This window comes from Simochromis diagramma, unplaced genomic scaffold (genome assembly GCF_900408965.1).
Source record: "Simochromis diagramma unplaced genomic scaffold, fSimDia1.1 OVJJ01000822.1, whole genome shotgun sequence".
NCBI classification, from domain to species: Eukaryota; Metazoa; Chordata; class Actinopteri; order Cichliformes; family Cichlidae; genus Simochromis; species Simochromis diagramma.
In genome coordinates, this window is record NW_024387520.1 from 3,039,415 (window position 1) to 3,058,774 (window position 19,360).

At 38.7% G+C, this 19,360-nt stretch overlaps 1 long non-coding RNA gene across 1 annotated transcript; it reads left to right on the forward strand.

Moving 5' to 3' along the window:
- The first annotated feature begins 17,765 nt into the window (after window positions 1–17,765).
- LOC120725899 lies at window positions 17,766–19,105 on the forward strand. The gene is made up of 2 exons (XR_005694256.1): window positions 17,766–18,192; window positions 18,644–19,105. It is a non-coding gene; the product is annotated as an uncharacterized LOC120725899 (long non-coding RNA).
- The last annotated feature ends 255 nt before the right edge of the window (window positions 19,106–19,360 follow it).

Below are 19,360 nucleotides of genomic sequence, written 5' to 3' on the forward strand. Positions count from 1 at the left end.
ATTTTAATTGCCAGATTTAGATGTCAGACTCGAATAAATCATTTGGTGATTTCAGTATTCATATTGCATCTGTCACCTGGCACTTCCTCTCTTTCGGAGACGTATTATATTCACTGACACACTTAATCTGTCCCATATCATTAAAGCATGTCTGGCGGGAAAAGGATCAACAACTGGGTTTACAGTACATAAACTGCACAGGAGACAACAAGAATGCAAACTATACAGTACTGTGCAAAGGTCTGGAGGGACCCCTTGAGAAAATAGCTGCACTGATGTATGCAAAACACAGTTTGTGCAATTTTGACAAGTTTGAAAGTCAGTATTTGGTATGATCACCTTTATTCTTTAACACAGTCTGGACTGTCTTAGTTAAGCTTTCTCGTCATTTCTTTAAGTAATCTTCAGGAATAGTTCTTCGGGCTTCTTTTAATATTGGCTGATATTTGCTCCATTCTTTTTCAAGATGACCCCACGCTGCTTCCATAATGTTGAGGTCTGGACTCTGGGGAGGTCAAGCCATGACTTCTCTCTACTTTAAGAATGGCTTCTTGATAGCCACTCTTCCAGTGAGACCATAGCAGTGACCAATAGTTGGAACAACTGAAGGGCCAGATGAACATCCCAGGTCTCGTCTCAGGTCTCAGTAGGTGTTTTTTCCCTTTCTTAAAGACATGACTTTCAGATTCTGTTCATCTACTGCATATTTATTTTAGACCTGGCACTTCTTCTGCACACAATGTCAACTTATGCCAAGGTTTCAGCTAATAACTCTTTGGGAATCACCGATTTTGTCTTTTTGTGCAAAAATACTATTTTATGCCTATAAGACTTTGTTATGTTTGACATTTTTTGTAGCTTGTGGTGTGCTGCTAATAAGAAAGTGCCTAAAAATACAATTTAAGATAGTTTGTCTGAAACAACACAGGTTCGTCCCTTGATTTACATTTCTTTTTATGCTTGAGTGATTCATAGGAACGGTAATATCTAACGTTTGCACTGTGAGATATATTTGCTTGCCTACAATGTCAGAACTATTTAGTAAATAAATTAAAACTAATGAAAGTGCTAACTTTAAAGAGGAAGAATAATAACGAGCTATATTGTCTTTAGTTTTTTTCTTTTTAATTTTTGATTTGTCACAGTTTCATTTTCTGTCTGTTCTTGTTCACGTGCAATAAAAACAGATACATATAAAAAAAAAAAGCTGACACGGTGAGCAGCAATAGGTCAGTAATGGTATGTAATACCCTGGGAAAATTGGATCTATTTAGTTATTTTGTCTAAGAGGATAATTTACCTTATACTAGACACACACTCACACCTTTTGATTTATTTCTCTTCCTTGCTAATGCCTCTCTCGAGATGTGATCTTTGTGATTCATCTTCATGCTCTGTGCTCACAATCCATCTCCAGACAAGAAATCACCTCTCTCACCTCTCTTGTATTGTACTAAATTCAAATGCAAACCTCTAGTGTGAGGACATTCCCAAACAGCCTCACCAGTAACAAAATGCCACTATAAATTCTACCCCACTCTCTTCTTTGCTGTCCTCCTCTGGTCCTGCCGACTCATGACCCCGCACCAACACCCACTCCACATATCTCTCTTATTGCCAGGAATCCTGAGGAGAGTAGATTTTTCTTTTCTCACAGCCACTCTTCTGTCCCTGGACCTGTTATTCCCCCTCCTGCCGGCGGCCTTGCTAACAGATTGCCAATAAGCTCTGTGGCAGGCCCCGCCAACATGTCCCACCTCCATTCCCCCAGTAATGGCCTCTCTCTGGGGAAAGAGCTCCTGGCTGTCACTGATCCGACTACCCTTATAACCCTCTCTCTATCCCCTTTCCCCATCCTCCTTTCCCTTTCCTGTCACACCGTCCACCCCCTGCTTTCACGTTGTTCTATCACAGGTTGCAGGTGCCCCTCGTGCTCGGATACATACACATAGCTATGCACGCTTGACTGCACACGTGGATGGACAAATGCATAAATGCATACACGGAAAATAGAAATACAACACAAATTTGTGCACACTTGCACTAACACGTACTAAAGTATTTATGTATCCCTCTTTGTCTTTCTTCAATCCACATCCTCTTTTTGTTTCTCTCTTGTTGGTCTGTTCTGTCAATTTAAAAATAACTTAGAAAAATTACATATTTCTGATGCAGAAATATATGCAGGATAAGTGTCAGAAATGACAGTGAAAACAACAGTGAGAATGTAACTCATTGTGTCAGTTTTGCAAAACAAGACTGCTGTGATCAACAGCTCCTTTATCGCCATGTAGCTACAAAATAAAACTATAAAATATTCATGGGACTGAAATCTGTCATTTAAATTTTTGCAGCATTTAAAGTCTCCAAGAGCTTCGTTTCTCCAGTCATTCGCATAGGGAAGGAGATTGGTACCATTAACTTTCTTTCTAGATCTGGCCATTCCCTGATTTATGTGAAGCAAAAGGTTTTTAACCAAGAAACTTGTGGCCAGTAACTTCTACTATTCCTTTGTGAAAATATTTATATATACAACACAGGCCCTTGTGGTAAAGTCGTCAGACAAAGGCCATTTTTCATTAAGGGGAACATGACAGTCCACTGGGAATTTGTCAAAAGGCCCCTTAATGACTTACAGACCACAAGAAGCATCCACACCTCACACCTCTTGTCTGATGAAAACAAAGATGCTACACGAGCCTACTTTCCGATGGGTCATGACTAGCCATGACTTCAAATAACACCAATTCACCACCAACATTCAGGGCTCATTACTTTCTTATGACATGAGCACTCAGTACTCATGTTCCTGTTGACTACTGCAGCCACTCCATGCCTCTCAATGTACTGATTTGTAGCTTGTGGTGGGTAATGAGCATCAGGCACCTTTGGTCCTGCTGGTAGCTGTGTGCCTCTTTGTTTCTTGTACTTATAGGGCCCGTTCTTATGCTGCCAAGAAAACACATTCTGTGCAGTACTTTAGAAATACGTGTTCCACTGGTAGGATATACGATCCTCATTCAGCATATTTACTCGTGTATTTATGTTAGCTTAACCACAGTTAGCTGATATTATATGTCAGTTATATGTCTGACAGGATTCAACAACCCTCTAAATGTCATCATTTAGTTTCCCATCTTCGTTTACTTTCAAAGTGATAGCAGATCTGCACTTATTGGTATTTTTCAGAGATGCATCAGTCAGAACATGGGATATTATTTTTAGGTGGAAACTGTTTTTGCTAACTTCTAACTCTACTAAACCTTATAAATGTCATAGAGTCATGGATGCCTGGATATTAAACGTAACACCTGAGCAGCCACATAGATCATTTTATTGGAGCTAAAAGAATTTAGATTTTTTTTTTTTAGAGTTTGCTTAATTTTGGAAACCGACGGAGTGTTTGGACCTGGAAATGGCTAATAGCAACAGACTTTACAAACAGATAGTACAAAACTTCTCATCACACCCTTGCATTATCTGCTGCTGTATTCTTGTTGCAGTCAATCCAGGAGGGCCAACATCATGGTTCATGGATCATGTATGAGCTTAGTTATTCATACTTTTCATGGTAGTGGCAGTGTTTCTGCGTCTTGGACAATCAGGTTTACACCTCGATGCTCCACAAGCCAGTTTAGCTTGGACATCAGTGAAAACACAGCCAATGTTGAGAAGTAGTATATTCTAATGAGAAGGCAGCTGGAATATTATAAGAACCCAGGCAGAAAAAAATAGGACTTCCTGATTTAAATTTGCCCGCTATCACATTATCCTTGTATAATTTTTATGAACAGATATCTACTGAAGAACATATGGTGGATAAAGACGCAAAACTTGGCTAGGTCAGCCACTGGTTAGATTGGACCCATTACACCCCTGAGGATAAGTCAACAGACTAGCCAATGGGTTCCAAGAGTGCTCCTTATGAAGCACAATGAGGATTCCAGCCTTTGCATTTGGATCAGCCCCTGCCAGTCCCATTGAGGCCTTTCTCATTTTTCTGTTTTATATCTTTGTATATCCTCTTCTCTCCCTCCTCCAGCCTGTGACCTGCAATTTTTTTCTTGAAGGACATTTTGGTTCCTAAAATGTATTTGATCTGAGACGAATGAAGAAAGAAGGCACTCTGTGTAGAATTCCTTCCGTAACTCTTAACATGTAAGTCACGGTGAGAAAATGTATCCAAAAATGCACAACATGGTTGCATTCTTGTCAATTGTGCCAAGTTGTGAATACAAGTTGCAGTGAACACAGTTGTGCTCATTGGGAAAAGTTCAGAAAATGCAGTGGTAGGCTAAAACAAAGCAAAGAGCAGAAACTGGATCATGCTTAACTGATGTTCCGCTGCAGATGGCCTGTAAGTATCATTCATTCATTTTATCAAAGTTTTTAAGTTGTCTTGAGCAACGGTTTTTCATGCATTCTGAAGGTCTGGAGAAGGTTTTTTGGACATCAGGTGTTGAACCACTTGACTCTGACTATTGAATCATTCAGGCATAAAAATGGCATCCAACTTAATGGATGATTAAGTTAGGTATAAAGCGCCTTTTTTTTTTTTTTTTGGACCGGAAAGGAAGAAAGCAAATAATAATCATTTGTTTACTGTAACAAAAAGGAGCTGGAGGGGAAAATGGACTCTGCACAGACAGACACTGTTAGTGAAAAAAAAAAGAAAAAAAAAAAAAGGTATAAAGCGCCTTGAGGCGACTGTTGTTGTGATTTGGCACTATAGAAATAAAATTGAATTGAATTGAATGATCCAGTGGTCTACCCACATATAACACACTACTTTGCTAGTAGCATCCAGTTGCAAAAAAACATCATTTGCACCCCTTTCTTTAACTGAATCTATGAAAAATACCCAAAATAACAGCTTGATAAGCATAAAATAGTATTTTTACAATAACAAGGTGATTTCCAAACAAATATTCCTGTATCTGAAAACTTATGTTGATGTGTTGTGCATTGTTTCCTGCACAAATCGGAGGAAACTGGAATAAAGAAGAAATGGCAAAAAAATCCAACAAACACCTGATATAGGACCTGACAGAGCCACCTGACCCTTTAGCTTATCAGTTTACTGAAAACTCATTAAAAATTATTTCAAGTTTGGCTGGCAAGAGACTATTCTTAGGGAAGAGAAGCAAGGAGAAAAGAAAAGGGTGAGGACTGAGGTTGGGAATTGAGTCATAATTGATGGAATAATAAACATTATTTAAAGAAAAGGATTTCGATCCACTGCAAAGTACTATGTGGGACACTCCTGATCAGCAAGAGATTTATATTTTAGCATGACAATCCCAACTAGACAAAGCATACCCAGATAAAAACACACAGTGGAATAATATCAGTCATAGACTGGCCTCCCCTGAGCCAAATCCTCAACGATACTGAAGCAGTGTGGGATCATCTTAACAGAGAACAGAACAAAAAGGCAGCCAACATCCAAAGAAGAGCTTTGAATGTCCTTCAAGAAGCCAGAGAAGTATTCCTGAGGAATACTTACAGCAATGACAAGAAAGTTTGTCTAAGAGAGTTCAGGCTGTGTTGAAGAATTAAGGTGCTCATGCTAATATTAACTTTCAACCATGTTAGAACTGTACAAACTCTGCATTTGGGTATATACTATATTTCCATAGATGTTTGCACATGTCACACAGTGGAAATTTGTATTTATCTTGTATATTGTTTTTATTCTGATTTTTAGTGTTTATTTATGAGTGTCGTTTTATTTGCATGGTTTTATTCTGTTTCTATTGTATGGTTTTTAGTGTTTTATGTGACATAGTTTTTAATCCACTGTGGACTGGCTACACATGGGACAAATTAGCTGATAGGGACCACCTGCTGAGGCATGGGTGTGTCCAGAGGTGGCCTATCAGCTGTGTAAAGACCTTTTAAAGCGGGCTAGCTGAGCACTGAAGGAGAGAGGCCCCAGACTGGAAAGTTAATGCTAGATGGCCAGCGTGACACGGCGACCCAGTCCTGACCTCATGGAACGGCAACAGTAGGAGACAACGCGTGTGATTGGCAGCAGGGCAGAGGTTTACCTCTGCCCTGCTGCTCTACTGTTGTTTACTGGGTGCAGCTGGGTTGGGAGAGGGTCGCCATGGCCATGAGCCAGGGCCGCTTCTGGGACCATTGTTCTGGCCCCTATTTGTTATTTTACAGGACACCGACGCAAGGGGAGCTGTGGCGGTGGTCGCATGATGGATTCGGGTGCAGAACGCAAGCTGGGCTGGGATGTGATGGGCCAGTCGAAGGACAAGAAGATGGGAGGCTCTTCCTTGTCTGCCGAAGACGAGGCTGGCGTGGGCTCTGCTCTAAAGAAGGAATTCCTGGCCTGCTGATGGACCCATGATGAACATGTGGCATAATTATTGCAGGGGTTTTTTAGTGAATGTAGAAAATGGTAGTTTTACAAGTTTTTAAAATTGTTTTATTTAGTTTTAGTAGATTGACAACATTTTATTACGTACATTTTATGTGTGTTTTTATTTGTCCTCCCTGGCCTAGTAATAAACTGTTTCTGATCAGACCTGCTTCATCTCTGTGCCCATGGTATCTGACTCGCTTGCTCCCCCTTGTATTTTAAAGAATCTTTCTTTTTAGCAAGACATTCTGGCACGACTGCTTTAGTGTCCCCATGTGTTACACACATTTCAGTAAAACACTGTGCACCTGCTTCCCATTTTTCAGGCAAAATGTAAAGAAACGAGGGTTGTCTCAAAACCTCTGCACAGAGCGGTTTTATTTATTTAGTTTTACATTATATCTGTGTAAGGACTACAGAAAAATTGAGACTAACGATTACTGTTGATCCAAGTGTTATAAACAAAAAAGCCCTGTGGTTATAAACCCTGGTATCGATTGTACAAATGGCCTGCAGAGCTCCAGGTGGTGTGATATGACTAAAATGTACCTTCAGTATCCTGTAACCTTTCATGTGCACCTGACTCTAACCTGCTCTGTCAATGATAATTTAATGGTTCAGATTACCTTTTTCCTAGAATGCCCCACAGTGCCAGGCACAAGAGTAAGCAGGCTACCCTTTTGTGTGGAAATGTTGTATGAGAGTTTGAGAAAGAGACCCCAAATCGATTTTCTTGACACACTCACAGCACCGGGCTTCATTGGATGAACTGACATTTAGGGGGAGCGTTAGATTTTCTTTACTGTTCCGTTTACAAGTGTTTCAATTAAATGAATTGTGTTTCTTGAAGTGATGTCCCGTTCACAGGCGCATGGAGGAAAACAGTAACTACTGGAAGCTGCGCATTGGATTAGCCCCTTTCTATGATGAAATAAATTAATTTCTGGGCTTTTGCTGTCACCAAACTGCGCAACAAATAAACATCAAACTACTGGGATTTCTCTCCATTGCATCAACATTTCCTTTTAGCTTCTGACAGCTACAACAGTATCAAAGGGCAAGTGTTCATTCCGGCAGCAAATCTATTATTTCCTCTATGTGTGGTGTGTTTATGCATGTGTATATGCAGGTGTTTGAGTTTATTCACGCATCACTGTACATTTTGAAGTCAACCAAAAGGACAGGTGTGCTGCGGGTCCTGGCCTACTTCCGAGGCATGTGACTAATTCAGGGTTCGTCCTGCCATATAACAAGCAAAGGGAGCGCAATGAAAAGTTTTCAGGGAATAGCATGTCGCAGAAGATAAAATAAGGAAAAGAAATATCACACCTGGTTATCGTTGTCTTTTCTCTAGTGGTTTTTGTTTTGCCCTTGTTCTTTATAGGGAGTTTTCACTTGCTGAAATCTACCTCTCGTTTCTTTCCTGCTTGTCTCAAACTCCCACTTCTATCCTGTTTTTCCACCATTTCTTTTCCCACGTCCCTTAATCTGATTCTCGCTTATACGTGCAATTATCCACAAGCACCTCTTGCGTTGGCTGTTCTTACCTCCATACATGAGAAACAGATGTGGGTTTCACAAAGTGACGTACTTGCATGGGAAATTTAACATTTCCCGAACAATATGCATCTAAAGAGTGCATGCATATGTGTGTTTGTGCGCTGGTAGATAAGGGTTAAGAGGAAATCATGAGACAAAGGTGCAGCTCTGTAGAAACACATGCCTCTGCATTACATGATCAAAGACCCTCCACTTAGATCAAAGATGTGAGACTCCTCTGCTGCTCTGAATTTTCAATTGCTACATGGTGTTACGGATATGGTTTAAAGCACACAAAAAAATCACATTTGCAACAATTAGGGACAAAAGCCTGTGTCAGGCTTCTTCAATGAATTAACAGATTAAAACCATTAAAAACCGATGATAATATTTGTAAAGCTTTATCCTCTTGAATACCATTCTCCCTTTTAAAATCTATATTCAAAGTGTCACAACTGTAAGTTTGCCACATATGGTGGAATCCCTCAGATCTTTGCAACTCATCTGGTTAGATCCAGTGAATAAACAGCTGAACGTGCAGTGCTGTTTATGCCACAGCTGCCTTAAATATGCAGTACTGGTAATTATCTAAATTACTTTTTATGTTTCTGTTATGGTTAATCCACCAGTATGAACAAGGCTTTTAAAAGTCTATTTTTAATGTTTAACCAAATTATTGTTACGTTATCTATCAACTGATCAAATTTACTGTTAAAAAAGCTAATAAAAATAGTAAAACCGGGGTTGTGTGCTAAGTATCAAACAGCTGACAACATGTGACGGGCTTCATCTGGATAGAAAATGATAAATATTCTTAATTATTGTAAATAATAAGTGGTTTCATAAATGGAAAAGAGATCTTTTTAATTTGTCATCTAGACACTGAAAAAACTGCACAGAACTTGGACCGTTTACTCCATCTGCACGCTTGTATTGAATTCAATTAGTTATTAGTTTACATTAGGTTATACTTTAGCATACACATTGATTGGATTACAGTCTCATTTATTTAAACACATTAGATGTTTTTTTTTTTTGTTTTTCTTTCCTGCTGTAACAAGGAGAATCATTAACAGATAAAAAGATTAAACACTTCTGAAGTCAACCAACGTTTCAGTGACATGAGAAAGACCATTTTACAACCTAATTTTAGAATGGTTAGACAAAATAGTCTCTCTTTCTTCCAGACTTCCTCTTCTCCACCCCACTCCCTGAGGCACCTGAATGCCTTCCTATCTTCCTTTATTCCAGATTAAAGCTTCAACCACCAAGGTCTTCATGACCTTAGGAGAGCTGGCAGGATCAGATGGCTCCTGCTTCGCTTGCATTTTAACTGCTGCAGCTCGGCTGTGTTATCTGTTTCATTTTTATTGAATGGATTCAGGTTTCTTCATCCCCTCTGGCGCTATGGGGCACGCCCACTTGCTAGTGTTAGGTTTTTATGCTGACTGAATGAACATGTAAGATCACTTACAGCAGCAGGGTTGACATGTAGACCCCTCTCCACAGTCACTGGTGAGCATTTATAAACACATACCTGCACAAGAAGGACAGACAATTTGCCACAGGGCCTCTGGTCCCCTGACTGACAACATAGGATCATGAGAACGGGCAGTGGTGAGATATTGAATTGCTGCAGGGGGTTTAGATCATAATATTACTGCAACTTCACAGATTTCAGGGATGACTCCCTCAGGTCCCACACATCTCCCTGGTGCAATTGCCCACAAATTACAAGGATATTCCATGCAAATAGTTTGACAACTTTCGATTTGAGAGCTGGGTGTGTGTGAAATATAAAAATGATTTCGAAGCGGGACCTAAGACTATGTTTACATGGGGAAAATACATAACAAGGATTTAAAGTAGCAATAAAGCCCTTTAACTGACAAACAAATCCTTTAAAAATTTTTAGCCAACTTGATGGTCTTCGCCTTGCTCTTACCTGCTAAATCATTACATAATGAGACCGCACATGATCCAGTGCACAAGGTGAGCTACTTAGCTCTAGAGCTATTTCCTCCTGGCAGATATTGATGCAGACACTTTGCTTCACATTAACCTCAACCTTCATCCTTACATCACAATGTTAATGGAGGGATAAAGCAACGACATAAATTAGTTATATTATCCCATGAGCAGAGAACTTCTCTTGCATATAGTATATATTAGGCTTGAAGTTATATTTTGTATTTATAATCAGCAGTTTCAGGTGGTGTGAATTAGCTGAAGAATAGCTTATTCTCCTTTTGTTAATGATTGTGCACGTGGCAGCTCAGGTTAAGTTTACAGAAAGATTTCACCTTTTGTCCAAAGTGCAGCGTAGCAGCTAATGCGGAAAAGTGACCTTGCTCAGGGCACAGCATGATGTACAGACATCATTACAAGCCCTCCGACTTCCACTGTAACTGCCACAGTCAAACAAATGAGCAGTATATTAGCTAGACAGACTAACTACAACAGCTGGCGATATTTGTCAATGCAAATACAGTAACTATTATTTCCACCTTAACATACACTATCACAGACCACTCTAATTCTGTTGAAGTGTGAATTGGAAATTTCACTTTATTGTGGAACCATAAATATATTCTTGGCAGCACTGTTTTTTTCAGTTTTTTGCTTTTAGTATTTTTTCAGTGGATCATAACAGTGGGTCTAGTCTGAACAACACCACTCGGCTGACCTCTCAGCTAATGATGCACCACATAATATTGGACGTGTCGTACAGTGCATCATGACAGTGCATAAATGCCCAATTGGCTATCTCTTAATGATTACTAATTATGCAAAAGGAAGCAATTAAACCAGAAAAATAGGTGCAAGGCCCTTTCTTAACCAGCGAGGGTAATTACCGCACTTAATATTTTTCCCAATCACAGATGCAGTTGGCTGCAAAACCCTAAAGGCAGGCTGGAGCGTTACTCTCACAATAAAAGATTGCAAAGCTGAGGTTATCTATTATGTAGCGAGATATCGCATCCAGGAACAAGCTTGGCCAAACACATTAAAGGCTATAAAGAAAGCTGTTAGATTTTCTGTCTATAACTTCCACTAAAACATTTCCATTCTCTCTTATTTTAGCAGTGCATCTAAACATTGCCCAATTAAAGTGCAGGCAACTAAAAGACTGTGATGCGTTCTGAGAAACCTTTTTGGTATAACTCACTCTACACCTCTGAAACTCAAACAGTTGTAGTTTTGGCTCATTTCCTTCCCTGAATTAAAATCCCTTCAGATCTATCTGTCCTTTCGAAAGGTTAAATCAATGTCTATCGGAGCTGATTTGTGAAAAACGGTATGTATCCATTGTGCAGCTACTGTATATGGTTTAAAAAAGAAACTCGACAAGAAGCACGTGTTATTCTCCCTGACAGGTATACAGACAAAGCGAAATCATATTGCTGTACCTGACAAATCAGTCAGGCTGAAATAAGGAGACAAGATGAGCTGAGACTTGAAAGGTCACCGGTAATGGATGTCAGATTTGAGAGAGCTGATGTTTTCGACCCGACTTGTTTTGTTTTTCCTTGGTTTTCGCGTTCATGACAGGCACTTTCTGTAAAACATCTCTCAAATGCCTTCCATGGCCTGTCCACCACGATATCGAAAGGAGATTGGCAACAAATCACAGGTATGGCACCAAAATATTTTTTGTTCATCAGAGTATATCATCCATTCTTGTCAGAGCTATTTACTAAAGAAGTCAGCCATGACAAGGACAGTGCGGAGTCCAGAGTGCACACTCTGTACAACCTGTTGACAATGGATTGAGTTCCACACTAATTAGTTACATTGATGAGCACTTGTCTAATTATTTGTATTCCTCAGAGGCAGAACGCACGGCGCACATACACAGCAGTTCTCTTGAAAGCACTGAACTGGAATGGAGTTGTCAGATGCTGAATTGCAATTTGTTTAAGGACATTCAAGCTAGAGGTCACTCATGCCACAGTATCCTCAGGGATCATCTCTCACGTCTTTGCCCGTGACAACAATTCATATTCAAAACTGTTTGGGTTTGAACACAGACGTATGCTGAAATTACACACTCATTTTATTTTCAGTGTCTAACCTGTTGCTGGCACACTGTTTGCCCTCGTTATAAATATGTCCTTAAGGAACGTATTTATGTGCACAACTCCAACTCAGCTCATTCCCGGTCATCTTTGTGTTATTTTTTTCCATTTTATGATGTGTCAAATGTTTTGTTAAAGATGAGAACTGCATGCAGGCCAGTTCATCTTCCATTATAAACCTATGATGCTGTAAAAGATGTGGTTTGGGCATTAGTAACCCTCTACCCGTCTTTACTTCTGTGTAACTCTGCCTCTCTAAGGTCATCAATTTATTCCCAATCATGTTAATGACCTTACTTATGTAGTGCCTACTTTTCCAGCCTTTTGTTGCCCCCAGCCCAACTTTTGAGACATGCTGCTGCCATTGAATACAAAATGAGATATTTTTATGAAATAGGAAAATGCCATTTTAAACATTTTGTAGTTTTCCTATGTTTTATTGTGACAAAAATACAGGTTTATTTGGACTATAAAAATGTTGTAATGTCTAAAAGATGCTAATCATTGCTTTCTGTTTTTATTTACATTTTGTACCGTGCTTTTTTGGAATTGAGGCTGAATAGAAAATAGTTAATGATTTCTGTTCAGGACTCCCTAACTCTAACACTGACTTTACAAGATCTCTACAGATCCGTCAGCAATTTTCCATTTTTGAATTGATTTGTTTAAAATTTGTTCAGTCATATCTATTCTTGTCCGTTGATGGTCCGACCAAATCAGTCAGCCAACATTTGACTTCATGAAAAATATAAAATATAATATTATTAACCCCTTTTCACCTAGTGTATCATATTTGATACATACAGTTTTCAAATGGCAGCACTGTAAATCAGTATTTCCCAGTAAGATCTGTCCAGGATGCTCACAATCTCTGTGTAAGCAGACACAAATGAAGCTATTTATTTAAATACAATAATCATAACAATCATGGTGAATTATAATTAAAATTCGCATTTAAAGTGCACTTTTCATAGCACAAAATAATTTTTGTACTTGTCCTCTGCCAAACTAGGCTGTGTAACTCCATCTTTATAATGCAAAGTCTGTGCCCTCACATCAGCTGTTTTAATTTGCAAATCCTTGCCAAACTGATTTGGTGAAAAGAGATTATAGAGATTATATCCTTCTTTCCTGGCAAAAGTTAATGGCTGGGGGTTGGGGATGGGTGGGTATCTTTTCACGCGACCCCTTACTGTGCTTGCCTGTAATGCAAATTAGTTGAGGGCACATATAAAGGTTATGAGCTAATAAATGCTTTGTTGGCATTCTAGAGGTGGTAAGGTTAATTGGCTAATTTCGTTTAAGCATCAAGTTTTTTGCAAATTATTTTTTCAGATCGCTTACTAATAAATTAATCTACCCATCCATCCATTCTCTTCCACTTATCTTTATCAGACCCACGGGGGGGTGGAGCCTATCCCAGCTACCATAAGGCAACCCTGGACAGGTCGCCAGCCTGTCATTTTGAAAGTACATTTTCTAGAACATCTCATACATGTATCAAAACACTCTTGGTAATGTTTAAAATATATTAAAAAGAACAAAACCTAAATGAATGTGTAAAGAGACATACTGTATATCTATTAAATAAACCAAAAGTGTATTTAATAGATAACAATTAGGATCACTGGGCATTTTATCACTCCTGTCCATAAAGCCACTCATTCCCATAGTAATCCTGCTTTCTATAATACCAACAGTACGAAAAGAAGAATTAATTGAACATTCAACTTTAACACTAAAAAGCTTAATCCTGAGTACATCATTTTTTTGTGCCATATCTTTCTTTTTGTACAGTAGCTGCAGTGTTGATAGCAATATCAATAGCTGTAGAGTAGCAGCAGTAAATGTAGCATTAGTATGGCATTTGTTGTGCTTCCTTTCACTGTATCTAAAATCACGTTGTGCAGAACCAAAACCCACGAAGACCAAGATAACAAAAAAAATGTTATGTTAAGCCCTGGAGGTGTCACATTTATTACAAGTTTTTCGAGTCACCAATAATCAGCTGCTGAGGGACAGCAGCACGGAGACACACATGCACATGGAGAAACTGTGGGTGTGGGCTAAGCTACTCCGATGGAGCACAAAAAGTCAGAGTCAACTTATTCAAAGTAAAGGCAATTCCCACTAGTTTCATATCCCAATACCTTAACTAAAGCTTTAAAGCCAGCCAGAGAGAGGAGCAGGTTTTGAAGTCTTCATGTAGGTCATTTCATGAAAAGGGTTTAAAGATCACAAAGGCTTTCTTACCGAATCACGGTTGAGCTTAAAGAAGTGTCTGCAGTTCATTTTGGACTGTAAATTAGAATACGTGTTCCAACACCTTTCATGCATGAAGGAAAAGGGACACTGTCACATTGTTAGATTGCCCTTACATTTACAGAGTTTTTATTATGCCTGTCTATTAAACAGGTCATGAAGGGGGGTTTATCTCAATACTGCAAATATCTTGCTCTGGACTCGATGCATATCACCTCTCAGAAAACGATATTGGTGCATTTTACCTTTCTAAAGACTAACAAAGTAGTAAAGTATTATTATTAAAGACTACCAAATTTGATCTCATACTAAAAAAAATCTCAAATTTAAAATATAAATGCTTATAGACTTTAATTGCTAGTGTGGATATTTTCTGGGTCTTCAGTGGAATACTTCTGAATTGATTTGAGGATATGTTTAATGTCAGCCTCGAACTGGTTCGGTCAATAGCCAATTTCAGAGCGATATTGAATGTAAAGCTCAAATGAGCAGAGCCAAAGTTGCTTAGATCCTTTGCAATATTTTTATGTTCAGTTCAGTAGGTTTTATGGCCACCGGACACAACTGAACACTTACAATTACAGCATATGTGTTTGTTCCTGTGACAAATAAGACTGAATGACAAATTGCAGCGCATACAATGGGGGTTAGAGTGGGTGGGTGTTAAACCTTGGGAAAAGAACAGCTGTTCCTGCAGGTGCAGCTGAATGGTGAACATTTTTAGACCCTAACAGAAAATTGCTGAAGTGTTGGTGGCTGCAGGTCTGGTTTTAAGATGTAAAGACAGCTCATGTAGCTCATTTGCTAAATGAATCAGTATATAATTCTAAAAATTCCTCACAGCGTGGTACTTTATAATCTTGCTGGTTATTCTGCAGATACTTAAGGAACACTGAATTATTGTATTGATGCACTAATTGTGGGTCACACTGTTGCATGTCTAAAAATGAATAGAAAAAAAAACTGTAGTGAACGCAATTAAATCCAATCAACACTGGATTACACCGGGAATAACAATCAGCCCTAACTGTGAAAAATTAAGCTTTATTGCACTTTTGTCTGTACAAACTAAGGAAGAAGGTCACGAGGCTCTCCAGCTGTGTAGCTGATTGCAGATGTTGATAAAATGGGGCTGATTGCATGATTTGCAAAGAGCCAGCTGCAACACCAAAGAAATACAGAATACTGTACAGTATGTTATGTACTTAATAATCTCTTATTGTCATGGATTGTTTCCAGCATGGAAGTTCTTCAAGATTTCTTGTGAATAGCATTTAGCATACCACAAGACAATTTTCTTATCGTTGTTTTGTTTTGTTGGTTTTCAACATCTAAAATAATTTTTATCTAAATAACTGACGATCAGACTGAAGGTGACTTACATCCTAGTTTAATATTTAATACTTTAAAAACATTAGATCAGGTAACTGCTTTACTTCTGTGATGGTCATCTCCACCCCGCCTTCCTGCCTGTGACAGCTTCACTTTGCAGGAACTGAAGAGGAAGTGTGTTTGTGCCAGTCAGCAGGGCTGGCAACACATGTGCCTGTTATGACTGTTCCAAACCCTGGAGCTCTGTTGCTGCTCGGCTTTCCTCTTTGAGACAGCCCTTTGGATTTTAGTTGCTGGTTGCTTTGTGTTGTAGTGTACAACGTTGCATTCAGCACTTCTTTACTTAAACCTCTGACTTTAATGACTACCCCTCCCTGCCGTGTTTCTTTTTTAATGAAACAGACAATTTCTTAATCAACTTTGCTGTTCGTATCTTCTTTATTGTCACCGTGTCACCAGGTCACCTGGTGCGTGAGATCTAATAATGTAAGCTATGTTTGCACTTTATATTATAGTGATTTATTTTAGAGAGTGGTGAGTCATGACAGGAGTAACTGTCTGCATCGTCCAGAGCAGCTTCGACCCTCTCTTATCTCACACTTTTATTGCACAACATCAGTTCTGACCATCTTTCATATCATGTTTTATCTGTTTGTTTTAGGACTAGATAAGCTACTCGGGAATATTGCAAAAATACTTGTTGTTTTTTGTTTTGTTTATTTTATCTCTCTTTCTTTATTCCCTCTCTGTTCTGAAGTCCTGAGTGTTCAGGTACACAAGAAGGAAGCAAACTATAAGTTAACAATTTCTCTTCCACAATGCAAAATTTTAGATTAAAATATAAGTTGAAAAAGTTGAAAAAATAATAATAAAAAAGATAGGTGACTTGATTTGGACAAAGGATGCTGCAAACATTGAGTTTGTGACCACACATCCATTTCCTGTTAGCCAGAGCACCATTTTTTCACAGTTTGACGATTTCCATCACATTAGTGAGCTTTAAGAAAGCTGTAAAAGGAAAATCTGGGTGAGCAAAGCCATCACAATTCATAATTCAAAGCAGTAAAGCAATTTTGAGAGTTCTGTAGTGTGATTTAAGGACGAATGAGGAGACTCCCCTCAGAGCTGAATTGGACCAGAAAGAGAACAGAGTCCTCTTTCAAACAAACCCACAGTGTGACTTCACAAAGAACTGGATCCCTTTTGTATTGCTCCACTTTTTGGTTCCACAAGTATAGTATTTAGTCCATTAAAAAAAAGGAGGAAAATTGCTCTAACGTTTTGCTCAAGAGCAGTCTAAAGTCCTATAAAGAAACCCAAGGCTTGAAAACACCTTTTATCGCTGTCTGATTCATAATATAACATCAAATATTATTCAATCAAATCTTATGAAGTGGTTGAAAAAATATGTTTCGTAAATAATTAATTGGCAAAATGTAGAAAAAGGGAATGCCACCAAAGAACAAACTTTCTTCAGCAAAAGTGTTGAACATTAACACATCTCTCCCAAAGCTGGCAGACTTGCAGACTAGGTGGCAAATGAATCATGCAGTTAAAGAAGACAAGTGTAAAAGAAGAAACAATCAATACCTTATACATAATGTTATATCAACTGGGAATGAACATTTTTATTAAAAAAAATAATGCTATCATTGGTTTATGATATGTGTATCAGATATGACTGACTAAAAATGACTAAGAGGCAAGTCTTATATTTAAAATTATGTTAGTTTGTTCAATTACCTTTCATCATCTGAAAATGGGTGATTATGAATAAAAATTGCTAAAAGTCCTAAACAGTTACTTTATACTTTTTAAGCCCCTCGAATTAAAGTTTGTTAGCACTTCAATCACATATTGATTTTTCATTGTGGTAGTATATGCAGGCAGAAACAGTGTTAATGTCCAAATATTTATGGACCTAACTGTATGTATAGCATTTTTGGCAGACTGAAATGATCTTTCTACTCCATTGTGAGACTTCCCCCTTTCTGTCTCTACATGTCTGTCTCTCATGTCCTTGTTCGTAGTAAGTAAATCTCAGAGCATTGGGTAGAGTGGGATATGATGCCCAAACAGATTACCCAGATGGCAAGCAATTTTACATATTATAATATTGTTGATAAAGAATTATTTGAAGAGTTAGCTAAACAGTTAGCTGCAGTCAGTGGCGTGCACAGACATTTTGGGGGGCAAGTGCTCCAGGGGGAAAAAAGGGCACTTTTTGCATATGTGGAAAACCTTTTCTTTGTATAATAAAAAAATCGCACAGGTTAAATGCAATTTGACTTTTATTTTCTCCTTTCTCAGCCTCTCTTTCCTAGGCATTATGCTTGCTGAAATTAGTAAATAAATAGACCAAAATGTATGAGAACGAATAAGACTGACTGTGGTCATTACAAGAACAGGGCAGAATGGTCGTTTTCACAGGCAATTGGGAACTGCCTATTTTTCCTTTAGCAAATTAATGTGTTAATGTTGCCAATATGTTACACCAAAAAAATTAACATGTCTAACCAGTGCTTCTCAAAACTTTTAACATGCACCACCCCCAACACCGTACCCTTCAAACTACCAATAACAACGTCACTGTTCTGTCACAATCAGGTCACAACACAGTGCGTAAATGTCTGCGAGCATCGCTGAGTCAGTAACAACCAGTTAGGCGAAAGACTGCATCTTTAGACAGTTGGACGGTGTTCTAACTTTCTCACAGGAGACACCTACTAAAGACAGTCAAAGACATTAATTTCAATCTTACCAAAGTAGGACAGTAGTTGACGTTAGTTATGGAAAGGCTAATCCACAAAAACGGAGAAACGTCCATAATTCTATTATTCATAATCATGTCAAGGTTTTAGGTTTTTCTGCAGTTCCATCTCTAAAAAGTGTGATGTCTTCCCGTCACTGACTTCAGTTTGAAAACTTTGTATTTATTCACAGATTTCCGTGAGATCATCCTAAAATTTGTAAGGAAAAATGGGCTCAAAAGAGCCCTCTGCCTAACGGCATGTAGCCTATAGCATAACGTGATATTTTCAATAGTGTATGCAAAAAGGTCGGAATTGATGGAGAGTGGGGTTGCCTAAATGGTTTAGGTTACATTTTAAATGTGTCGTTTTTTTGTTTATCCATATGGATGGATGGAGGGGGCAAGCTGGCAAAGTTTGTCATGTGCAGTTTCTGACAGGCTACTTCACAACAAAACAATTGCAGGTTGGTCTTAGAGGGCAAACAGAATAATTTCACTCGATTCATGGGTTACCTGACTGGTTGGGAAGGGAAAGAGCTGCCGTGTTGTCCGCCGTGGCTCCCAGTCGCTATAGTTAGCCTACTATGCCTACTCCAAGTAGTCCTATGTCATGCCGCTGCTACACGCCTCACAACAAATGAACTGCAAGCGTGTTCACGTGACACGGTGACAGTGAAAAAGCGACAGGGTTCGGGTGTCTTTGAAGAAGGGGCACAAATCAAGCCATTATTTTCACACCTTTTTAAATCGCGCAGCTTTAAAAAAAAATAGCAGTGGTCTGCAGTAACACACCCCGGGGCCATTGTGGCATAATCCAAGGTCACGGTTTCTAACTGGCAAAGACCCACTGCTGGAGTTTTATTAATCTACCCATTTATATACGCGTGGAATAGTTTTCTATACGAGATCGCTGCAAAAAGTGCAACCTTACCTAATGTCCACCCTACTGTTACTCATTTATATTAAGATTTAAAAATCTAGTTGGTATTAGTATGGGGAGTAACCTTCAGTAATTCAATAGTA